Here is a 13,716-nt window from a genome sequence, read left to right as displayed (position 1 = left end):
TCTAACAGTCCAAATATGACATGCACACGTAGAACAAAGGCTTCTCTGTTCAGTTGTCTTTGCAGCGTGATGGCCTCCTTTCTCACAGCCCTGTGTGCAACTATGTCAGTTGTCTTTGCAGCGTGATGGCCTCCTTTCTCACAGCCCTGTGTGCAACTATGTCAGTTGTCTTTGCAGCGTGATGGCCTCCTTTCTCACAGCCCTGTGTGCAACTATGTCAGTTGTCTTTGCAGCGTGATGGCCTCCTTTCTCACAGCCCTGTGTGCAACTATGTCAGTTGTCTTTGCAGCGTGATGGCCTCCTTTCTCACAGCCCTGTGTGCAACTATGTCAGTTGTCTTTGCAGCGTGATGGCCTCCTTTCTCACAGCCCTGTGTGCAACTATGTCAGTTGTCTTTGCAGCGTGATGGCCTCCTTTCTCACAGCCCTGTGTGCAACTATGTCAGTTGTCTTTGCAGCGTGATGGCCTCCTTTCTCACAGCCCTGTGTGCAACTATGTCAGTTGTCTTTGCAGCGTGATGGCCTCCTTTCTCACAGCCCTGTGTGCAACTATGCCAGTTTGCACGCAGATTTCAGACTTTTTAAGAGGCACGATACTGCCTGCAGGACACTTTCAGCATTGATAAATCTCACTGTTCATGTTGAGTGATTTGTATTTGCATTTTCTCCTCCCAGTATTGTGGGCATTCTGATAATCAACATATATTCTGCATACATCATTAAGACAAATATGTTAAATGGAGGGAATAAGCGATAGAAAATGGATGGATGGGATGGATTGCACTCCTTATTTTGCTCATTAATCGACAAATATTTAGATCAGCTTTGCGTGTGCTAACAAGTTTGCATGTGTTTTGATACACATAAACCTTTTGTAGATTATACTGTAAGTGTGGTAAACTTACTTTTTGTTGCAGGCTTCAAGACACGTAGCGGGAGACTGACAAGACAGAATGTCAAGTAAAGGACATCTATTGGAAAATACTGTTTTTATTCCATGATACATATTTTTAATAAACATTCCACACGTTTATTCTTGGCATACTTTTCAATCACAATTCACAATACAGTAAATTATTTGATTTAATGTGAAGTTAATTATATTTATATAGCGCTTTTCTCTTGTGACTCGAAGCGCTTTACATTGTGTAGCCCGATATCTAAGTTACATTTTGAAACCAGTGTGGGTGGCACTGGGAGCAGGTGGGTAAAGTGTCTTGCCCGAGGACACAACAGCAGTGACTAGGTTGGCAGAAGCGGGGATCGAACCTGGAACCCTCAGGTTGCTGGCACGGCCACTCTACCAACCGAGCAGAAATGATGGCTACCGAGCTCTACTCTTTCCTCTCTCCCTCTTGAGTACAGGTAAAAAAACCTTCTTTATGGTGACGGCCACCTATGTCACGTGACACATGCTTCTGTTCCTTGTGTACACATCCACAAACACCACGTGACATACACACATGATCTGGCTCCTACAATGACTAACATGGCTCATTTGCATAATACACTAAAAACTACTTGGGTCTCTGAGGCAGACGATGAGAGTCCTGTAAAATGTATACATACAGTGGGGCAAAAAAGTATTTAGTCAGCAAGTTCTCCCACTTCAAATGATGACAGAGGTCTGTCATTTTCATCATAGGTACACTTCAACTGTGAGAGACGGAATGTGAAAAAAAAATCCAGGAATTCACATTGTAGGAATTTTAAATAATTTATTTGTAAATTACGGTAGAAAATAAGTATTTGGTCAACCATTCAAAGCTCTCACTGATGGAAGGAGGTTTTGGCTCCAAATCTCACGATACATGGCCCCATTCATTCTTTCCTTAACACGGATCAATCGTCCTGTCCCCTTAGCAGAAAAACAGCCCCAAAGCATGATGTTTCCACCCCCATGCTTCACAGTAGGTATGGTGTTCTTGGGATGCAACTTAGTATTCTCCAAATACGACGAGTTGAGTTTATAACAAAATGGATACATGGATGATACAGCAGAGGATTGGGAGAATGTCATGTGGTCAGATGAAACCAAGATAGAACTTTTTGGTACACCAACAACAGGTATGTCACACCTGAGAGACGTGGCACACACCAACAACAGGTATGTCACACCTGAGAGACATGGCACACACCAACAACAGGTATGTCACACCTGAGAGACGTGGCACACACCAACAACAGGTATGTCACACCTGAGAGACGTGGCACACACCAACAACAGGTATGTCACACCTGAGAGACGTGGCACACACCAACAACAGGTATGTCATACCTGAGAGACGTGGCACACACCAACAACAGGTATGTCACACCTGAGAGACGTGGCACACACCAACAACAGGTATGTCATACCTGAGAGACGTGGCACACACCAACAACAGGTATGTCACACCTGAGAGACGTGGCACACACCAACAACAGGTATGTCATACCTGAGAGACGTGGCACACACCAACAACAGGTATGTCACACCTGAGACACGTGGCACACACCAACAACAGGTATGTCACACCTGAGAGACATGGCACACACCAACAACAGGTATGTCACACCTGAGAGACGTGGCACACACCAACAACAAGTATGTCACACCTGAGAGACATGGCACACACCAACAACAGGTATGTCACACCTGAGAGACATGGCACACACCAACAACAGGTATGTCACACCTGAGAGACATGGCACACACCAACAACAGGTATGTCACACCTGAGAGACGTGGCACACACCAACAACAGGTATGTCACACCTGAGAGACATGGCACACACCAACAACAGGTATGTCACACCTGAGAGACGTGGCACACACCAACAACAGGTATGTCACACCTGAGAGACATGGCACACACCAACAACAGGTATGTCACACCTGAGAGACATGGCACACACCAACTACTCAACAACAGGTATGTAACATTGGTATATTGATCCAGATCAGAAAGTAGTGGAACCCAAAATGCTCAATGGTTAAGGCTGCTGCCTCTCACACGGTACTACTGGGTTCAAATCCACAAGATCTTGTTTTTTGTTTCATCTCTATCATTGTTAAATGATTGCATTTGTATATTAGTGAAAATCCTGTCTTGATGGAACCCAGGATACCTCAATGGTCAACACTGTGATCTTCAAATATGGGGGTACTGGGTTTGAATCCCAATTGGTTTGATATGTAACTTCAGTTCAAAATTGAGCTCCACCTCAATCGTAGTTTACTGGGACAGATGTCACGATTCCATTAATGAAGGAGCCAGACTACACTTCCAACAAGACTCAGGATAGCTCAATGGGTAACACTGCTGCCTCTCATGCAGAACTACTGGGTTCAAATCCATTGTAAGGAGGCGTTAGTTTATTGTTTTGCCTTGATCATAGTTCACTGATAACATTTGTATATGAGCGAGAACCAAACTTTGTTGGGACCCAGGATAGCTCAATGGTCAACACTGTGGGCTCCTAATACAGGAGTAGTGAGTTCAAATCCCATACATGGAGTCAGTAATTTGGCAGTATGGCGTCAAGACGACATACATTGTGGGCTGCTTCTTCTCCCCCACACAGACTAATGTTATGTGCTACTTCTTTGACTAACATATAGTTGAAAAATTAAGTCAACACTAAAGCTAATAATAATCCAAAATAAAATGTCAAATAGTCAATGATGACACCTCAGGGGTTACCTGTGAGTGTGTGTGTGTGTGTGAGAATGAGTGCGTGTGTGTGTGTGTGTGTGTAGGAGTGTGTGCGAGTGAGTGTAACTCCTGAGGTGGGTGGGAATAGGATAAATAAAGAGCGTTGACCAATGAGCTCTCCTGGGTACAAATAAAATAAAATAGGTTAATTGTAATTGGATAAAAAAAAAGTAAATTAAATTATTATTTTAACATTACATGGGAGAAATGACACAGTTACAATATTTGTCAACTTGCAGCCTCCAGCTGATCTTTTAAATTACACATCGACCCAAGCAGGAGTCGAACCCCACACTCTTCAACCTGAGTCAACAGTCTTAACCACTGGGCTATCCTGGGTCTTGATGACACAATTTTTTTTCATACACAAATGTAATCGAGGACTGTGGCCCAGTAAAGTTTGATGAGGTAGAACAAAAGACACACAACATGAGTGAGATTTGAACCCAGTACTTTTCATTCCAAGTCAGATGTCTTAACCCCTGGTCTATCCTGGGTCTTGTGAAGAGAAGATTGTGTTCTATACACAAATGTAATCGAGGACTCCTGGCTCAGTAAAGTATGACAAGCTTAAACAAAATTTTGTCAACATGAGTGGGATTCGAACCCAGTACCTGTCATTCAGAGTCAGCAGTCTTAACCACTGGGCTATCCTGGGTCTTGATGAGATATTTTTTTTTTCATACACAAATGTAATCGAGGACTGATGGCCCAGTAAAGTTTGATGAGGTAGAACAAAATACAGTTAACCTGAGCGGGACTTGAACCCAGTACTTTTCATTCCGAGTCAGATGTCTTAACCCCTGGTCTATCCTGGGTCTTGTGAAGAGAAGATTGTGTTCTATACACAAATGTAATCGAGGACTCCTGGCTCAGTAAAGTATGACAAGCTTAAACAAAATTTTGTCAACATGAGTGGGATTTGAACCCAGTACCTGTCATTCAGAGTCAGCAGTCTTAACCACTGAGCTATCCTGGGTCTAGATGAGATATATTTTTTTTCATACACAAATGTAATCGAGGACTGATGGCCCAGTAAAGTTTGATGAGGTAGAACAAAAGACACACAACCTGAGTGAGATTTGAACCCAGTACTTTTCATTCCAAGTCAGATGTCTTAACCCCTGGTCTATCCTGGGTCTTGTGAAGAGAAGATTGTGTTCCATACACAAATGTAATCGAGGACTCCTGGCTCAGTAAAGTATGACAAGCTTAAACAAAATTTTGTCAACATGAGTGGGATTCGAACCCAGTACCTGTCATTCAGAGTCAGCAGTCTTAACCACTGGGCTATCCTGGGTCTTGATGAGATATTTTTTTTTTCATACACAAATGTAATCGAGGACTGATGGCCCAGTAAAGTTTGATGAGGTAGAACAAAATACAGTTAACCTGAGTGGGACTTGAACCCAGTACTTTTCATTCCGAGTCAGATGTCTTAACCCCTGGTCTATCCTGGGTCTTGTGAAGAGAAGATTGTGTTCTATACACAAATGTAATCGAGGACTCCTGGCTCAGTAAAGTATGACAAGCTTAAACAAAATTTTGTCAACATGAGTGGGATTTGAACCCAGTACCTGTCATTCAGATTCAGCAGTCTTAACCACTGAGCTATCCTGGGTCCAGATGAGATATATTTTTTTTCATACACAAATGTAATCGAGGACTGATGGCCCAGTAAAGTTTGATGAGGTAGAACAAAATACAGTCAACCTGAGTGTGACTTGAACCCAGTACTTTTCATTCCGAGTCAGATGTCTTAACCCCTGGTCTATCCTGGGTCTTGTGAAGTGAAGATTGTGTTCTATACACAAATGTAATCGAGGACTCCTGGCTCAGTAAAGTATGACAAGCTTAAACAAAATTTTGTCAACATGAGTGGGATTCGAACCCAGTACCTGTCATTCAGAGTCAGCAGTCTTAACCACCGAGCTATCCCTGGTCCTGGGAAGAATGGATTTCTTTCCATACACAAATGTTATCTACGACCCCTGACTCACTGGAGTAAGATGAGGTGGAAAAAATACTGCTGACCGGAGCGGGGTTTGAACTGTGTACAGTTTGTTCTCATGCAACAGTCTTGACCACTGGGCTACTTTCAGTCTTGTAAAGGTAGGATTTTAGTCCATACACAAATGTAATCGATGACTCCCGGCCTTCGTAAAGTATGATGAGGTAAAAAAAAAAAATACTATCAACCAGAGTGAGGTTTGAACTCGGTACTTTTCATTCAAAGTCAGCAGACTCAACCCCTAGTCTACCCTGGGTCTTGTGACAATAAGATTGTGTTCCATACATAAATGTAATCGAGGACTCCTGGCTCTGTAAAGTATAATGAGGTTGGGAATGGGTGAAAAAAATAGAAGATTAAAATAAAATATACTAAAATAAAAATGGTCTAAACCTGGGCCCTGGAGAAGGGGTCCAGACTGAGGCCAAGGGAAAAAACAACAACAACTCATAGCCATAGTACACATCCCTCTCACATGTGTGTAAGAGGTAAACATCAAAGAAGACAAAGGACATGAAAGACATTAAAGCAGCGGATACAAGCAGACACTTCTACATCCAGCTATGAATAACAACTAAAAGAAACATAGACACTGTGGTGGTCTCTGCGCTGTTCCACACCATCGTCCACTGGGGTGGAGGGAGCGTGGCCAGAAACAGGAGCAGACCCAACAAAGCAACCAAGAGAACTGACTCCACTCTAAGCCGCCAACCAACTCTCGGCCAGTGTCCAGTCCGCATGGATGAGCGAGGATACGTCCAAGGAGACTGAGGTGTACGACACCTGCTCACCCAGCCAAGACACCGCCAAGCCTCTCCGTCCCAGCGCTCAGAGCTTGCTCCGCAGACCTGTCCCTTCATCCGCATCTCCTCCAGTCCCTCCAAAGCGACTCCGGTGTGGCAGACACCCAGCAGCTGGTCTCCATGGTCAAAAGGCTCCCGGGAGGAAGATCCAGAAGTCCACAAAAAGCACCACAGAGGTCACGAAAGTGCCACCCCTTGTCACACAGTCCCAAAGGGTCCCGGACCAAAAGGCAAAAAAATATAATAAGACATGAAAACAAGAGGGAAACACAAAATGATGACACAAGAGCACGGAGCTCCTGCCAACAGCAGCCACTACAGCAGCGCCATCTTGGGGGAAAAAAAATAAAAAATCAATTAGAGCTGGATTTGAACCCAGTGCGCTTAATTCCAAGTGAGAAGTCTTAACCACTGGACTGTCCTGGGTCTTGTGAAGCTATGATTGTGTTCCATACACAAATGTAATTGAGGACTCCTGGCTCAGTAAAGTATGATGAGTTTGAACAAAATGATGTCAACTAGATTGGCATTCGAAACCAGTACCTCTCATTCAGAGTCCGCAGTCTTAACCACTGAGCTATCCTTGGTCTTGTAAAGAATAGATTTCTTTCCATACACAAATGTTATCTATGCAGTGATTTCCCCCCCAGAAAATGTGTTAGTCGTCACCATCACATCTCCATCTCATCTTTGCCTGGGGGGGGCAATAGACTACAGACTGTGGTGAAGTAGGCCGGCTACTTCGCATGAAGAAACTTTGAATTTTGGGTTGTGTTTTCCGCTCCATATATACGATATATATCTCAATAGATTTTAGGTTCAAAGAACTATGAAGTTGTTGCAGGTATGACCACATGGTGGCGATAGTTTCAAAGAACTATGAAGTTGTTGCAGGTATGACCACATGGTGGCGATAGTTTCAAAGAACTATGAAGTTGTTGCAGGTATGACCACATGGTGGCGATAGTTTCAAAGAACTATGAAGTTGTTGCAGGTATGACCACATGGTGGCGATAGTTTCAAAGAACTATGAAGTTGTTGCAGGTATGACCACATGGTGGCGATAGTTTCAAAGAACTATGAAATTGATGCAGGTATGACCACATGGTGGCGATAGTTTCAAAGAACTATGAAGTTGTTGCAGGTATGACCACATGGTGGCGATAGAGTGCAGTGGGCGAACTGCAGATGGGAACTACTTCAACATGAGAGGAATAAACATCAAACATGTTGTGGACTCAATTGATGACTTGTTTATTGCTGCAGACAAGCTGGCAGGTATGACAACAACAGGTATGTCACACCTGAGAGACATGGCACACACCAACAACAGGTATGTCACACCTGAGAGACATGGCACACACCAACAACAGGTATGTCACACCTGAGAGACATGGCACACACCAACAACAGGTATGTCACACCTGAGAGACATGGCACACACCAACAACAGGTATGTCACACCTGAGAGACATGGCACACACCAACAACAGGTATGTCACACCTGAGAGACATGGCACACACCAACAACAGGTATGTCACACCTGAGAGACATGGCACACACCAACAACAGGTATGTCACACCTGAGAGACATGGCACACACCAACAACAGGTATGTCACACCTGAGAGACATGGCACAAACCAACAACAGGTATGTCACACCTGAGAGACATGGCACACACCAACAACAGGTATGTCACACCTGAGAGACATGGCACACACCAACAACAGGTATGTCACACCTGAGAGACATGGCACACACCAACAACAAGTATGTCATACCTGAGTGACATGGCACACACCAACAACAGGCATGTCACACCTGAGAGACATGGCACACACCAACAACAGGTATGTCACACCTGAGAGACATGGCACACACCAACAACAAGTATGTCACACCTGAGAGACATGGCACACACCAACAACAAGTATGTCACACCTGAGAGACATGGCACACACCAACAACAGGTATGTCACACCTGAGAGACATGGCACACACCAACAACAGGTATGTCACACCTGAGAGACGTGGCACACACCAACAACAGGTATGTCACACCTGAGAGACATGGCACACACCAACAACAGGTATGTCACACCTGAGAGACATGGCACACACCAACAACAGGTATGTCACACCTGAGAGACATGGCACACACCAACAACAGGTATGTCACACCTGAGAGACGTGGCACACACCAACAACAGGTATGTCACACCTGAGAGACATGGCACACACCAACAACAAGTATGTCACACCTGAGAGACATGGCACACCAACAACAGGTATGTCACACCTGAGAGACGTGGCACACACCAACAACAGGTATGTCACACCTGAGAGACGTGGCACACACCAACAACAGGTATGTCACACCTGAGAGACATGGCACACACCAACAACAGGTATGTCACACCTGAGAGACGTGGCACACACCAACAACAGGTATGTCACACCTGAGAGACATGGCACACACCAACAACAGGTATGTCACACCTGAGAGACATGGCACACACCAACTACTCAACAACAGGTATGTAACATTGGTATATTGATCCAGATCAGGAAGTAGTAGAACCCAAAATGCTCAATGGTTAAGGCTGCTGCCTCTCACACGGTACTACTGGGTTCAAATCCACAAGATCTTGTTTTTTGTTTCATCTCTATCATTGTTAAATGATTGCATTTGTATATTAGTGAAAATTCTGTCTTGATGGAACCCAGGATACCTCAATGGTCAACACTGTGAGCTTCAAATATGGGGGTACTGGGTTTGAATCCCAATTGGTTTGATATGTAACTTCAGTTCAAAATTGAGCTCCACCTCAATCGTAGTTTACTGGGACAGATGTCACGATTCCATTAATGAATGAGCCAGACTACACTTCCAACAAGACTCAGGATAGCTCAATGGTTAAGACTGCTGCCTCTCATGCAGAACTACTGGGTTCAAATCCATTGTTAGGAGGCGTTTGTTTATTGTTTTGCCTTGATCATAGTTCACTGATTACATTTGTATATGAGCGAGAACCAAACTTTGTTGGGACCCAGGATAGCTCAATGGTCAACACTGTGGGCTCCTAATACAGGAGTAGTGAGTTCAAATCCCATACATGCAGTCAGTAATTTGGCAGTATGGCGTCAAGACGACATACATTGTGGGCTGCTTCTTCTCCCCCACACAGACTAATGTTATGTGCTACTTCTTTGACTAACATATAGTTGAAAAATTAAGTCAACACTAAAGCTAATAATAATCCAAAATAAAATGTCAAATAGTCAATGATGACACCTCAGGGGTTACCTGTGTGTGTGTGTGTGTGTGTGTGTGTGAGAATGAGTGCGTGTGTGTGTGTGTGTGTGTGTAGGAGTGTGTGCGAGTGAGTGTAACTCCTGAGGTGGGTGGGAATAGGATAAATAAAGAGCGTTGACCAATGAGCTCTCCTGGGTACAAATAAAATAAAATAGGTTAATTGTAATTGGATAAAAAAAAAGTAAATTAAATTATTATTTTAACATTACATGGGAGAAATGACACAGTTACAATATTTGTCAACTTGCAGCCTCCAGCTGATCTTTTAAATTACACATCGACCCAGGCAGGAGTCGAACCCCACACTCTTCAACCTGAGTCAACAGTCTCAACCACTGGGCTATCCTGGGTCTTGATGAGACAATTTTTTTTCATACACAAATGTAATCGAGGACTGTGGCCCAGTAAAGTTTGATGAGGTAGAACAAAATACAGTCAACCTGAGTGGGATTTGAACCCAGTACTTTTCATTCCGAGTCAGACGTCTTAACCCCTGGTCTATCCTGGGTCTTGTGAAGAGAAGATTGTGTTCTATACACAAATGTAATCGAGGACTCCTGGCTCAGTAAAGTATGACAAGCTTAAACAAAATTTTGTCAACATGAGTGGGATTCGAACCCAGTACCTGTCATTCAGAGTCAGCAGTCTTAACCACTGGGCTATCCTGGGTCTTGTGGAGAGAAGATTGTGTTCTATACACAAATGTAATCGAGGACTCCTGGCTCAGTAAAGTATGACAAGCTTAAACAATATTTTGTCAACATGAGTGGGATTCGAACCCAGTACCTGTCATTCAGAGTCAGCAGTCTTAACCACTGCGCTATCCTGGGTCTTGATGAGACAATTTATTTTCATACACAAATGTAATCGAGGACTATGGCCCAGTAAAGTTTGATGAGGTAGAACAAAATACAGTCAACCTGAGTGGGACTTGAACCCAGTACCTTTCATTCCGAGTCAGATGTCTTAACCCCTGGTCTATCACGGGTCTCTTGAAGAGAAGATTGTGTTCTATACACAAATGTAATCGAGGACTCCTGGCTCAGTAAAGTATGACAAGCTTAAACAAAATTTTGTCAACATGAGTGGGATTCGAACCCAGTAGCTGTCATTCAGAGTCAGCGGTCTTAACCACTGGGTTATCCTGGGTCTTGATGAGATATTTTTTTTTTCATACACAAATGTAATCGAGGACTGATGGCCCAGTAAAGTTTGATGAGGTAGAACAAAATGCAGTCAACCTGAGTGGGACTTGAACCCAGTACTTTTCATTCCGAGTCAGATGTCTTAACACCTGGTCTATCCTGGGTCTCGTGAAGAGAAGATTGTGTTCTATACACAAATGTCATCGAGGACTCCTGGCTCAGTAAAGTATGACAAGCTTAAACTAAATTTTGTCAACATGAGTGGGATTCGAACCCAGTACCTGTCATTCAGAGTCAGCAGTCTTAAACACTAGGCTATCCCTGGTCCTGTGAAGAGAGGATTTATTTCCATACACAAATGTTATCTACGACCCCTGACTCACTGGAGTAAGATGAGGTGGAAAAAATACTGCTGACCGGAGTGGGGTTTGGACTCTGTACAGTTTGTTCTCATGCAACAGTCTTAACCACTGGGCTACTTTCAGTCTTGTAAAGGTAGGATTTTAGTCCATACACAAATGTAATCGACGACTCCCGGCCTTCGTAAAGTATGATGAGGTAAAAAAAAAAATACTATCAACCAGAGTGAGGTTTGAACTCGGTACTTTTCATTCAAAGTCAGCAGACTCAACCCCTAGTCTACCCTGGGTCTTGTGACAATAAGATTGTGTTCCATACATAAATGTAATCGAGGACTCCTGGCTCTGTAAAGTATAATGAGGTTGGGAATGGGTGAAAAAAATAGAAGATTAATATAAAATAAAATATACCAAAAAAAAAATGGTCTAAACCTGGGCCCTGGAGAAGGGGTCCAGACTGAGGCCAAGGGGAAAAACAACAACAACTCATAGCCATAGTACACATCCCTCTCACATGTGTGTAAGAGTTAAACATCAAAGAAGACAAAGGACATGAAAGACATTAAAGCAGCGGATACAAGCAGACACTTCTACATCCAGCTATGAATAACAACTAAAAGAAACATAGACACTGTGGTGGCCTCTGCGCTGTTCCACACCATCGTCCACTGGGGTGGAGGGAGCGTGGCCACAGCAAAAATGTGCTTGCTCATCTGTTGCTTAATCTCGTATCTTGAGAACATTTTGAGCTTCTCATATCTGTCTCATTTTGTGATCAATTGCTTCTCCTTTATTGCTCCTAAGGGACCCTTAGGAGCAATAAAGAAGCTAAAAAGAGACAAGACGTCACTGAGACAAAGGAGGTTGATTTGAGACAACCCTTTGAGCAATATTTGAGAAGTGGGATACACTGACGAGAGCTCCATTGTTCTCAATCATGTCTCATTTATTTGGAAGGATGATCAAAAGAGAAAGAAATGAGATGTGTGAGCAATAAAAGAGATCTTATGTATGTCTTTTTCATGTCTTGATTATTTCTCTTCAATTTATTATCATATCTCAAATTTGAGAATCATGAGAACAAATTGAGAGTGCAATTTAAATATTCATCTGACTTCATTAGAAATAACACTAAACAAATACTCAAATATTGAAAGGTGTATCACTTTATTTTAAAATATAATTTAAAAATAGATGAAATAACAAAATGTAAATGTAGTAAATTAGTACATACATCATGTACATATTGTCATTTACAATACTTAAAACAACATAGAAAACAATATACAGAAAATAAAACAAATACAAAAATAAATGAATTTGACCTGAAGTACTCACTTTGTTATTGTGAAAAAGTCAGGTGTAGTTTTTTGAACTCCTTGTTGAGCAAAGCAGGTACCTTAGTTCAAAAAACACTTGACTTCATCTCAGTAAGAAGGAGAGTAAATGACAACATTTCCATTTTTGAAATATTCCAAGCAAAAACTGAAATACATTTATAAAATTGTAACCGTGCTGTCTGGAACTGGTCTACATACCAAAAAATAATCACACATTGAAAAGCAGGGATTCTTAACATTTTTAACCTTGGGGCACGACCAACTTTTCCACCACAGAGGGGTCTCAGAATGTTCCACTACAGAGGGGTCTGGGGCCAAATGAAATATAAACACTGAATGAGTCCTTCTACACTAAAGTGGATTACAAGCGAGTACCATTGCGGCCCATATGGACGGACCACAGCTAAGAAACAGATATTTATTGGCGGCTTCCAAGGGGTACTCGCAGCCAAACAGTGGGCCCCAGCCCTAGGATTAAGAAACACTGTTGTAAACAATAGAACAGCCTCCTGCCATAACAATAGAACATTTGGTACACAAATGATCATTGAAACATGTTGAAATTGGTTACAAAAGCTACTAATATACCTGATTATGTAAGCAGTAACGTACTGCGTCATTTTTGTTTGATTTGGAAACAACTTTGAACTGTAAAAGGATATTAGCCGCTAGCTTGTTAGTGAGGTTGCATCACTGCCAAATTTGCTCGGCACAGCACAGCTCAATATGCATTATCACAGTATAACCTGGTACTAAAAGCTACATCATAGGGCCATTTTTGACAACATATACTGCGCAAACTTAGACCAAAATATTGAACATCCTACCATAGAATGAACTTGACAGGTACAAGGGCCTACTTCAAACCCTCTCTGGCCTGACTTTTGTTTACCAAAGCTTTCTTGAGCTTGACCTCCTCAATATCGTCCCAATCAGGAAGGGTACTGCATCTCAGGACATACGCTGCAAGGCAAGAACATAATCATCAGCCATTCGTCATTTTGCCACATCAGTTTCTACAGCTATCAATCAATCAATGTTT

Source organism: Nerophis ophidion, linkage group LG21 (genome assembly GCF_033978795.1).
Source record: "Nerophis ophidion isolate RoL-2023_Sa linkage group LG21, RoL_Noph_v1.0, whole genome shotgun sequence".
NCBI lineage: Eukaryota > Metazoa > Chordata > Actinopteri > Syngnathiformes > Syngnathidae > Nerophis > Nerophis ophidion.
Note: the sequence above shows the minus strand (reverse complement) of the source record.